At 36.9% G+C, this 10414-nt stretch overlaps 1 long non-coding RNA gene across 1 annotated transcript; it reads right to left on the bottom strand.

Annotated features, from left to right (window-relative positions):
* Window positions 1-6204: 6204 nt before the first annotated feature.
* On the bottom strand, window positions 6205-10148 carry LOC113578043 (uncharacterized). Its single transcript, XR_003410697.1, has 3 exons — window positions 10116-10148; window positions 6564-6614; window positions 6205-6293 (listed from the first exon to the last, which is right to left on the bottom strand). It is a non-coding gene; the product is annotated as an uncharacterized LOC113578043 (long non-coding RNA).
* Window positions 10149-10414: the final 266 nt, after the last annotated feature.

Raw genomic sequence — 10414 nt, 5'->3', positions numbered from 1 at the left:
TTAAAATCTTTACCCCCACCTCTCTTGCTCTTTCTCTGGTCCAGCTACATTTTCTTCTTTTCTCCATGTCTATCTCTCTGTGGCCAGGGCAGACAGTCTTATAAGAGGAAAGGCTTGTCCTCTGAATGACAAACATTAGTTTGAAGCAGCTAAGTCCATCAAGAAGATAAAGAGAGAAACTGTGCAAGAGTGATAAATTACAGACATGCTTTTCAAAAAAAGGAAAGCAGTTAAAGGATAAACACAAAGAGGCACTACCACACAGAGATGAAAGAAGAGAGAAAAAAGAAAATTGAGTTAATGAAGAAATGATACTCAGTCAGGGTTATTCATTTTGTTTACAAAGTTACAATCTGTTGGAAGAAGTAGCACTCGATAAATATATCTACAATTATTATAATGCTCTCACTATAGGATAGTATGAATCACTTGCTAATCTCCATGGGGTATAATTTACTATATATTATTTTAATAAATTAGCTAGTTATCAAAGTAACAGTTTCTTTATTATACAATAGGTCTTATTTATCGATCATGATAAAATGTTCTATATGTGTGATGAAAAAAAGATAAAATATGCAGTGATCTCAAAAGGAATTTATCAATGCCATATAAATCAGCTTATAAGTTGTTGTGTTTGTTGATAGATTTCACCTGAGCTTAGTGCCAAGGTCATGTGAACAGTGATGAATGGCCATACTCACACACCCATTTACTACCACTTATGGTATAACCACTCTTATTAGTATGCACAGAAAAGACCAATCTCACATGATGGCAACCACAAAGAACAAAGACAAAGGTACAAAAAGAGGGAGAAACCTTCACTGTGTCTTAAATGAAAAAAAAACCTCTAAAACAAAACAAAATCAAATAACAAAACAACAACCCTCACATAAAAAAGAAAACGTAGAAGAAGGAGAAGAAGGAGAAAAAAGATATAACTAAAAATAAAGTAACTGCAGAAAAAGGAGTACTGGTACTAGATATTAGCCATAGATCTAATTCCACTCCCAATGTGCAGAAACATTCTCTCATAATTGCAGTAAGGCATCTAAAGGTGAAGAAAGGAAAATTGTTCAAAATAACTTCAGGCCATTATTTTCTGTAAACACTGATTTCAAATAATCTGTTACCACTTAGTCAGTTTTTGTGTGATTTTGCAATGTGAGAATGAAAGCAAAAGGCCTCTTACTGATCAATAGATTAATAGTGCTCTTCTACGAAAAAGCACAAAAATAGGCTAAACACTGTCATTAGCTCCAACTGAACAGATGTTTATCCACAAACCTTTCCTCACACTAGTTAAAACCCAAAGGCTATAAAGGTTCTATTTTTTTTTTTTTTTGACAGACAATCTTCTGTCTTGTTTGTTTGTGTTGGGCTTCAGGGGTGGGCCAGAAGCTTCTCAGGACGTCTTGCTCCACAGTACACCCCAGTCACACAATGCATACAGTGCTTTGCTGAATGAATTCAATTTTCATTACCCCTATAATAAATGCAGCGCGAATCCTGGGAGGCCACAGCAGCAAAAAGTAAATCTGATACATGAATAAGCAATGTCCCTAGGGAGGTAGGGCTCCTCCATTGTGAAGAAGATTGACTCCTCCAAGATGGGACACATCAGGCATGAGTAGCAGAAACTGAAATAGAAACCTCTAGTGGAGAGAAGCAAAAGGATTTTAATGTCCCCCATCATTCACCTCCCACCACCTAATCTAAGGATGGTGTATAATAAAAATACATATTCTGGAAAATGAGTGCAAGCCTTCAAAGCCTTCCATGTCAGCATTTTTATGTTTTGAACATCTGGTGCCTGGGGTGGGGGGGTTTGAAATGAGGAAAAGCACCTCTATTACTCACCATTCCAGAGTGTTTAATCTACTTGCCCTATCAGCAAAAATATAAACTTGTCAGTCAGAAAACCATCACACTTGATCTTTGAAGTGATATATTGGTTTAGGCTATGAAATGTTTGTGAACATGTAGTTTATGCCCAAAAAACAATCCTCTGCCTGTGACCACCCTTTGCCTGTAAAATTATTCTGTTACTTTCACTTTCATAACTCTCACAGTATGACAGGTTTTGAATGGTCATGTAGGAACCACCAATTCCATATTGTTTTTTTTCTAATGACTTTTAATCAGATGGGGATTAGCATTGCTCCCTACCAAGAAAATCAGTTGAGAGAGACTGAAGAGTAAACGTTTTATTTACAAATTGGCCAAAGCGGCTGGTGTTTCCTCATTGAAATCTATTAGCTATATCACTGAGTTCTCCCTGTCCTGTCCCCTGACAGATGGCTGGACGTCTGTGATCTGTGTAGGCAATTTTGTGCATGGCTGCCACGTTATTTCTTGGTGTGACATCTCATGCTGGCATTCGGTCTGTCCTTTGACCTTCAGACCCAGTAGATTTATGACTGTCTGGAGAATTTAGGAACCCATGGTGCTAGTGGTTTTGGTTCTGAGGTCAAGGGTAGTTGTTCAGTTAGAACTTTTCTGACTGCTGGTGCATTCTTGACTCCAGCACTTAAACATGTTCAAACACCAGCAACAATAACATGTTTAATACTTGTCCTGTTTTCTATATGAGATATATAAAAAGAAAAGTGCATAAAAAAGAAAGAAAAGAAAGAAACAGAGGCATGTCAAACCCAATTTAACAGAGGGAAGACTAACTACCTACCAATTACTTGTTCATTGGTTTCAGTTCTTTTTAACTATTATGTATTTAAAAAGCTTTTTTTTTCCGTCATCACCAGTTTATCACACTAGTCCAGACAAAGGTATGTAAAAGAAGATAGGTTCCAGTTTGGAAGCTTTCATGAGATAGTTCATGCCATGCTATCACTACAAAAATATACAACACACTAAACCAAAGAAAGGTAGTGTTCCAAATTAGGATTAACCCCCAAGCACTAGGGTGAACTACCATCCATTACTTACAGTAATCATCACAACGCATTCTCTGTTCAGGTCAATCCTCACCCACCATCTCTTTCCCAAGGCACACTATTCTTAGCCTTGGGGATTCCACACACTTTCAAATTAAACAATGATGCATCTGGAGTATCTTTTTTAACAACAAAAGGACCAAGGAACAGAATGACATCTTATCCATGAAGCACAGAAATCAGAATAAAGGCACTGGAAAGCTTAGAAAAGGACCTAGCAGAGAACAAAAAACAGTAGTGTATACTTTATAATTTATACAGTAGAATACTTTCAGTCTTGAAGAAAAATTGTGGAACAGATCACCAACACTATGTGGGCGTAGATGTGTCAAAGACCAGCATGACCTCCGAGCACACACAACAAAATGCAAACCACTGGAAAGCCTTCAGGAGAAAAAGATCAGGCTACAGTTTGTTGTAAAAATCTTTAAAAATACTGTCAGCCAGATGTATGTATGTGTGAAGGAAAAGCACAAAATACAACTTGATGGCACAGCAACATGCATTTGCAATTAATCTAAAATTAATCAATGATTTAAACGGTAGCTATTCACATAAATTGTGCATCTACCAAATTCACTCTGATTGGGTTGTGCAGGATTTTGAAAGATTTAGTGAAATGTTGAATAATCAAACCTTGAGCCATAGGCACCATTAGGTAAACTAAAATATATATATATTTTTTTACAATTGTGCATTAGCAATGACTGGAACTTTAGTAGATCAAGTGGAATATGCATTTGGCCACACTTCTAATATTTCCATCCATTTTCTGTGTGATCCTCCCACGTTTTTCCCGATCCCCGCCTTAAGGAGAGAAGAGCATTTCAAATTTGTTCATGTAGATGGAGCATAAACTGCATGCTTAGCCAGTTTTATATGTCACACATGCTTTCCAAAATGTGCCCTGACTGCTCTGTGCCCCAAACATAGCATAAAATTACTAAAAGGCCCTATATGTTTCTGGTATAAAATCTTATGGACAACTCTCATGAGACAAAAATTAAACCGTATAAGAATGATGGAAGGAGGAAAGCATGGAGAGTAAAAAGAAACTGCTTATAATCAAAAGCATGCCTCTCTTGTGTGAAACCTGGTGCATGGCGGGATAGTCCTATGGCTGATCACTTGCCTTTGTTGATGTTGTGCTATTTATCGCAGCAGCAGGATGAATTCTAAAGCATCATAACTATTTAGAACCAGTATAAATCTTCAAAACCCATTTGATCTTTTTGCCACCTTATAGCAGTGAATAACCACAAACATACTGCTAAGCAACTTTGGAAGTTTAGAACCAAAAAATGGAATCTACTTGACTGGCCAAGTCAATTACCCAGCCTGAGTTTATTGAATGTGTATTTCACTTACTGAAAGCAAGACTGAAAGCAACAAAAATGCAGTAACTGAAAATGGCTGAAATGAGAAGGAACTGAAAAGGGCTGAATCACATGATTGGAAAAGCATCTCCAAGTGCCTGGTGATGTCTGTGGGGTGCAGATATCAGAGTGTTTGCAACTGCAAAGGATTTCAAATGCAGTAAACATGAGAATGTTATTTAAGATTATGTATATTTGCCCAGTTACGTATGGTATCCTGAAATGGGGTACTGCATAACAGGGGCCATAAGGTTACCATGTGAGAATGATCTTAATTTACATTTAGCTGACACTTTTATCCAAAGCGACTTACAATTATAACTGAATACAACTTGAGCAAGAACTCTCAGATGTGTCTAATGAATAATCAGCTAGGGGCTGATAGGAATTGCTGAACAAGCTAAAGTTTAGCTTGGGAAATTTTATTTGGTATAAAGCAGAGCTAACATGCCTTGGATTAAAGTTGGCATTTTGTGTCATACTGTTTTGAACAAACAGTCCAAATTTTTATTACACACAGCAAAGTCACCATTTTCACAGTATGACACCCTCAATAGTCAAGTTCAAACTTCTGATTGCACAATCACTTGCACTACGTGTATAAAAATACAACAAAAATCTGTCCATATGGTTTTTGGTGATATCATCCACAAAGTATTACCCAAAGATAGTATGGCAAGAATAGCATATTACAACACACTCTTTATATATATATATATATATATATATATATATATATATATATATATATATATATATATATATATATATATATATAGATAGATAGATAGATAGATAGAGAGATTTTTTTTCATTTTATCTTTGCTCCATCCACAAGCCATTTACATCCTCTCTAATAACCTTTCTTTCTCTCCCTGTCTCTCTTCCTATCTCTTCTCCTACGCATTCTGTCAGTCTCTTTATTCTATCGATTTATGCACACAGGATCATGCCACAGCAGTGGCTAATATACTGTAATAGTAGGGGTTGTGCTTGAACATACACTCGCTGCACACAGTCTTGATTGTGATGTGTTGACAGGACATGTCATGGCATTACAATGTGGCTGTCAGGAGAACATGGCCCTGCCCACGGCCCTGCCCACGGCCCTGTGTCCTGAGCTCAGGGCTGTTTGTGGAAATATGATTAGAGACACAGCTGCTCTCCATCCCCCCAGAGTGATGCACCTCTTGCAAACTGTGTCTCCCACACTGATTATTTATAGTGGGAGAGGGAGACGGGGGAGGACATTGACTCTGACACACGTAGAGGCACCTCTTCTTCGGGGAAGGATCAACCCTCATTACCAGGGGGATTGACAATGCAGCTCATCTCCTCCAGGGAGAGGCCTCAAAATGAACAAAAGCATAATTGAAAGAAGCACTTGACTTTCTGGCTGAATTGGAGGAGTTGGTAGAATTGGAGGCTTCGGTTCTCCAGGCTGTAGAGATCTGTGTTTGCTCAGAGAATAGGCTTAGCTCAGTCAAACAGCTTTCTGATTAATTAGTGTAGTACATGTAGTGACCTGAGGAAAAATAGCCCTAATAAGTATAACAAGATTTTTGGATGCTGTTGCTAATGTTCATAAAATCACTTCTTTCACTTATTGCTTATTTGACATTAACTGACATTGTTAAAAAAGGGAAAAAAAAATTTGTGGTGAATTTTTTTTTTTTTAATACCTGTATTATACAACAGTGTGGAAAAACACCCTTTAAAATGACAAAAAACAAAAAAACAAACCATGATAAAAGCCGTAATACTTTCACATACAATTATAGACATCTCTGAGAGTTCAGCTCCCTTTTACACACTCTAGAGTTGTAGGCTTCCCTGTGGAGTTTGGAGGTCAGGACCGTTAGTCAATGCAGCATCTCTGTAATGGCCCCATGGCCCAACTTGTTCCTGAGATGACACGTTTTGCTCCTGTGTGTACTGCTACTGCTGACAGTCTGAAAGCCTTGAGCCAAACAAACAGAAACAATAAGAAAGCTGGCTATGAATGGCTCTCTTTCTCTCTCTTTGTTGGGAGATGTTGGGCAAAAGCATTTTCAGCTCAGGTTTCCAAAACCAGATGTTCTTTACTGTTATAATCCTCATTGTGATATTCACTATCCTGGAATGATCTGTATCCATGTTTTTGTAGTTCAGAGCTGTTCAGTAGAAGATCGCCAAGAGAAAAGGTGATTACGTTAACAAGAAATGTAGCTAAGCAACATAAGCAAAATACCTGAATATGCTGGCTCTCCTTTTAGTGTTATGAGATGTGGGAAAGTCATGCCTGCACAACAGCAAAAGGGGAGGGTAACAGTCAGTGTGGTTTATAATGTAGGTAGATTTGTTTTTGTTGATGCTAGTGAATGCATTTATGGAATACATATTCCATTAATTACAATGTACAGAACAACATGAATAACAATGCACTGATACTCTGTGCTATTGCAATGGAAAACAATCCAAATGAAAAAAGTAAGAACATACTGTTAATGCATTACCAGATGTAGGTTGTAATGTGCTATATTTACTCCATTACATTTACTTAAGTAACCTAATGAACAAACTGTACTTTAAAGAGTTGTTTTAAAAGAGGGTACTTTATACTTTTATTTGAGTTCATTTGCAAAGTCATGATTCTACTTTCACTCTGCTCTATTCGTTACTTCTATTACATTTTAAAATAACTTTACATGTTGTACATTTTACCACAACCTGTCAAGTGTGGGAGGGTTAGTGAAATCCTTTAAAATGATCACTGAGTGAAATCCCTAAAGTTGATCACTGAGCGCCACCACTTTACTTCAGTAAATGACACAACTGGACACTAGACCAATATAATGAACAGCGAACAGGAACATTTTCTGGTAAGGGTCTTAAATGATTACGTTTATGAAAAATAGCTCGCGACACATCCATTTCTTTGAGGCTCACATATCTGTGTGTGAAATCTGTGCTCTGTCCTAAGGTGGATTATTAATATGAAAGTAAAGTGTGGTCCAATGTCAATGATATTCTGAGAAAAAATGGCTAGCTAGCTACGCAATATAAATGACAAGCAGCATAAAAAAAATACAGCAGCTGAACTTAACATATGGCATACAGGAATGACATATTGAGACATTTCAAGATTATAAAGATGATATAGGTTTCAAGGTTATAAAAAATAAGGTTTGTTATTGATTTTATATATTGATATTTCTTTCAACCACATACAGGCACAGTTGTTTGCTAGATTTACATTTACATTTATATCATTTGGCAGATGCTCTTATCCTGAGTGATTTACAAAAGTGCTTTGTCATTTACTCAAAGAATGCATCCTAACCAGTACAGTAGGTTAGATTTCAAGATACCATTGAACTAGAATGCTGTTGAAATACAAAGTGCAAAACACATAAGCTCTATAACAGACAACAATAAGTGCAATAAACAATACCCTACAATAATTACTAGAGTTTAAGTTAATGAACATAGGTGCAGGATCAGGGGTCATTTAAATATTGGGTCTTAAATAGATGGGTCTTCAGTCTGCGTTTGAAGACTGCAAGGGACTCTGCTGTCCAGACATCCAGTGGAAGTTTGTTCCATCATCTGAGAGCCAGGATACAGAACAGTCTTGATGCTTGTCTTCCATGTGACTTGAAGAATGGTGTTTCAAGCCATACCATACTTGAGGCATTTGAAATACTCAAGGTATGGATTGGGCTTTGACCATTGACATCATGTATGGAGGGGCTCACCCATTTTTGGCTTTGTAGGCAAGTATAAAAGTTTTAAATTTGATGTGGGCAGCTACTGGAAGCCAATGAAGGGAATGCAGCAGCAGAGTGACATGTGAGCTTCGAAAGATTGAAGACCAGTTGTGTTCCTGCATTCGGGACAAACTGTAGAGGTGTGATGGCTGTTAGAGGAAGACCAGCAGGTAGTGAGTTGCAGTACTCTAGCATTGAGATTACAAGAGACTGCACAAGTACCTGGGCAGCTTCCTGTGAGAGAGTGCTGAATCCTTTGTATGTTGCAAAGAATAAATCCACAAGACTGGGTCAGATTTGGAACATGAGTTTATAATGACAATTGGTTGTCCAAAGTTATGTCCAGGCTACAAACAGCTTCAGATGGTGATACCAGATAGTTCTTGAAGAAAACTGTGAGGTCATGGTAAGGGCTGGGAGTTCCTGGGACGTACAGAAGCTCGGTTATACTGAGGATTGAGCTTCAAGTGGTGGCCTGTCATCCATGACGCAATGTCAGTTAAGCATGCTGAGATACATCTGCATGTGCTACGTTATCTTAAGGAACGCTGATAAAAATCCAATTTAACATGATTAAGTTTCTATCCTAATATTTAGTTGGCTAGCAACATTCAGAGTATGTGACTTATTTACAGCATAGGCTACGTTTTCGTTTGTTTGATAATTTAGATGGTCTGCTACAGTGAGCAGTTTGGTTAGCTGTTCTGCTATAATGACCAGCTTGTCAACTATTTATTCTAGCTAGTGTCTTGTTTTTAAATACATCCAAAATATGGTTTTAAATCAGTAAGAATCTAAATGTAGGTATATGGACAGAAAATGATCTGTATTAGACAGAATGTCATTAGGTTTAAGTGGATTGTAAAATAGTAACACACTCTGAATGTACCTAGAACACTAGTTATTTAATAGTAGGGTCAGGTTTATATTTGTGTAAAATGGGATTTTGTTTTGATTTTGTTTTATCAGGATTCTTTAAGGCTGTGTTCTTTAGCATGAATAGGCCAATTGTTCATTCTCTACCATAATACCAACGAGAAAACCCTGGTAATTGCAAATCTAAATTTCCTTTTCACTAGCTGTTTTTGTATCCCCCAGAAACACTTCGTTGTGTTGTGACTGGATTTGCAGTGTTTCTGAAGTTGCATGTGTTTTCTGAATTTACATTGTGTTTTTCGAAATGTAGCTCATATTTTCTCATTTGGAATAAAATGTTTTCTGAATTTGTAGAGCTTTCATGAATTTGCATCATGTTTCTGAAACATAGCATGTGTTGTCATTTTGATGAATATGTTTTGTGTAGTTGCAGCATGTTTTTTTTATTCGCAGCTCGATTGGTAACTTCCAATGGGATGGGTCGTCCTGGCCACAATAGGAGAGGGACTTTCAAGATTGTATTTATTTTAAGTGTAGTAACAGCCTTATGTATGAATAAGTAATATATACTTGTCAAATTAACTTAAAAACCATGCCTGAGAGAAACATCTTTAAACAGATTTGAATTCAGTATAAAAATAACTATGAGGACCACATATTTTAGTTTGTAGAACAATTTTTTTAACAAATACTTTCTTAATCTTAATCTAAATGATTACTTTTACTTCTGCCTGAATAATTATTATTTTAAATTAACAGTACAGTTAGACACAGCCATAGTTTTTACATTCTAGTCTTTTATACAAACAACTATAAGCTATTATAATAAATCATTTATTCATGTCTAAGAAACACTTCTGGTATGAAAGTTTCTGTGGCCTGTGTAACCTTGCATTATTATAAAGTCATCGTGAAGAAGCAAAGATAAGCAAATGATATAACAAAGCTGACTCATCTGAGATCCATTTCCAGAGAGTAAGATATAAAATAATGGAACTGCGGAATATGGAATTCTATTTATCATCCTTACACTGATAGCTAAATATTCTTTTACATATAAAAAGATATGTTGACACATTTTCTATCATGCCCATATGTTCATTTTTTAATTTCTATTTGGCAAATACAAGAGGAATTAGTCACATTATGTCAAGTACCTTTTCCTAATGACTGTGGATGAAGGGAGCTTCACTCGGGAGCTGGGGTCATACGACAGATGAAAATGCCCACAGTGGCACCTTGGAGCCATCCTTGTTGTTATTTTATAAGGTCAACTCAATTATGTGGCGACCTCTAATAGTTATTCAGTATGGAAAGTTAATAAACACTGGAGGAGGATACCCCTGACAGCCTTGAGTGGGACTTCGTCCCATGCAATTCAAATTATAGCCTGACTCGGACGTGCAAAACACTGAAAATATCCGACAGGTAATACTCTGCAGCACTGGAGAAGCTG

This window comes from Electrophorus electricus, chromosome 14, assembly GCF_041902795.1.
Source record: "Electrophorus electricus isolate QZ-2024a chromosome 14, ASM4190279v1, whole genome shotgun sequence".
Taxonomy (NCBI): Eukaryota; Metazoa; Chordata; class Actinopteri; order Gymnotiformes; family Gymnotidae; genus Electrophorus; species Electrophorus electricus.
The sequence above is the reverse complement of the archived record's forward strand: the minus strand, read 5'-3'. Positions and strand labels throughout refer to the sequence as shown.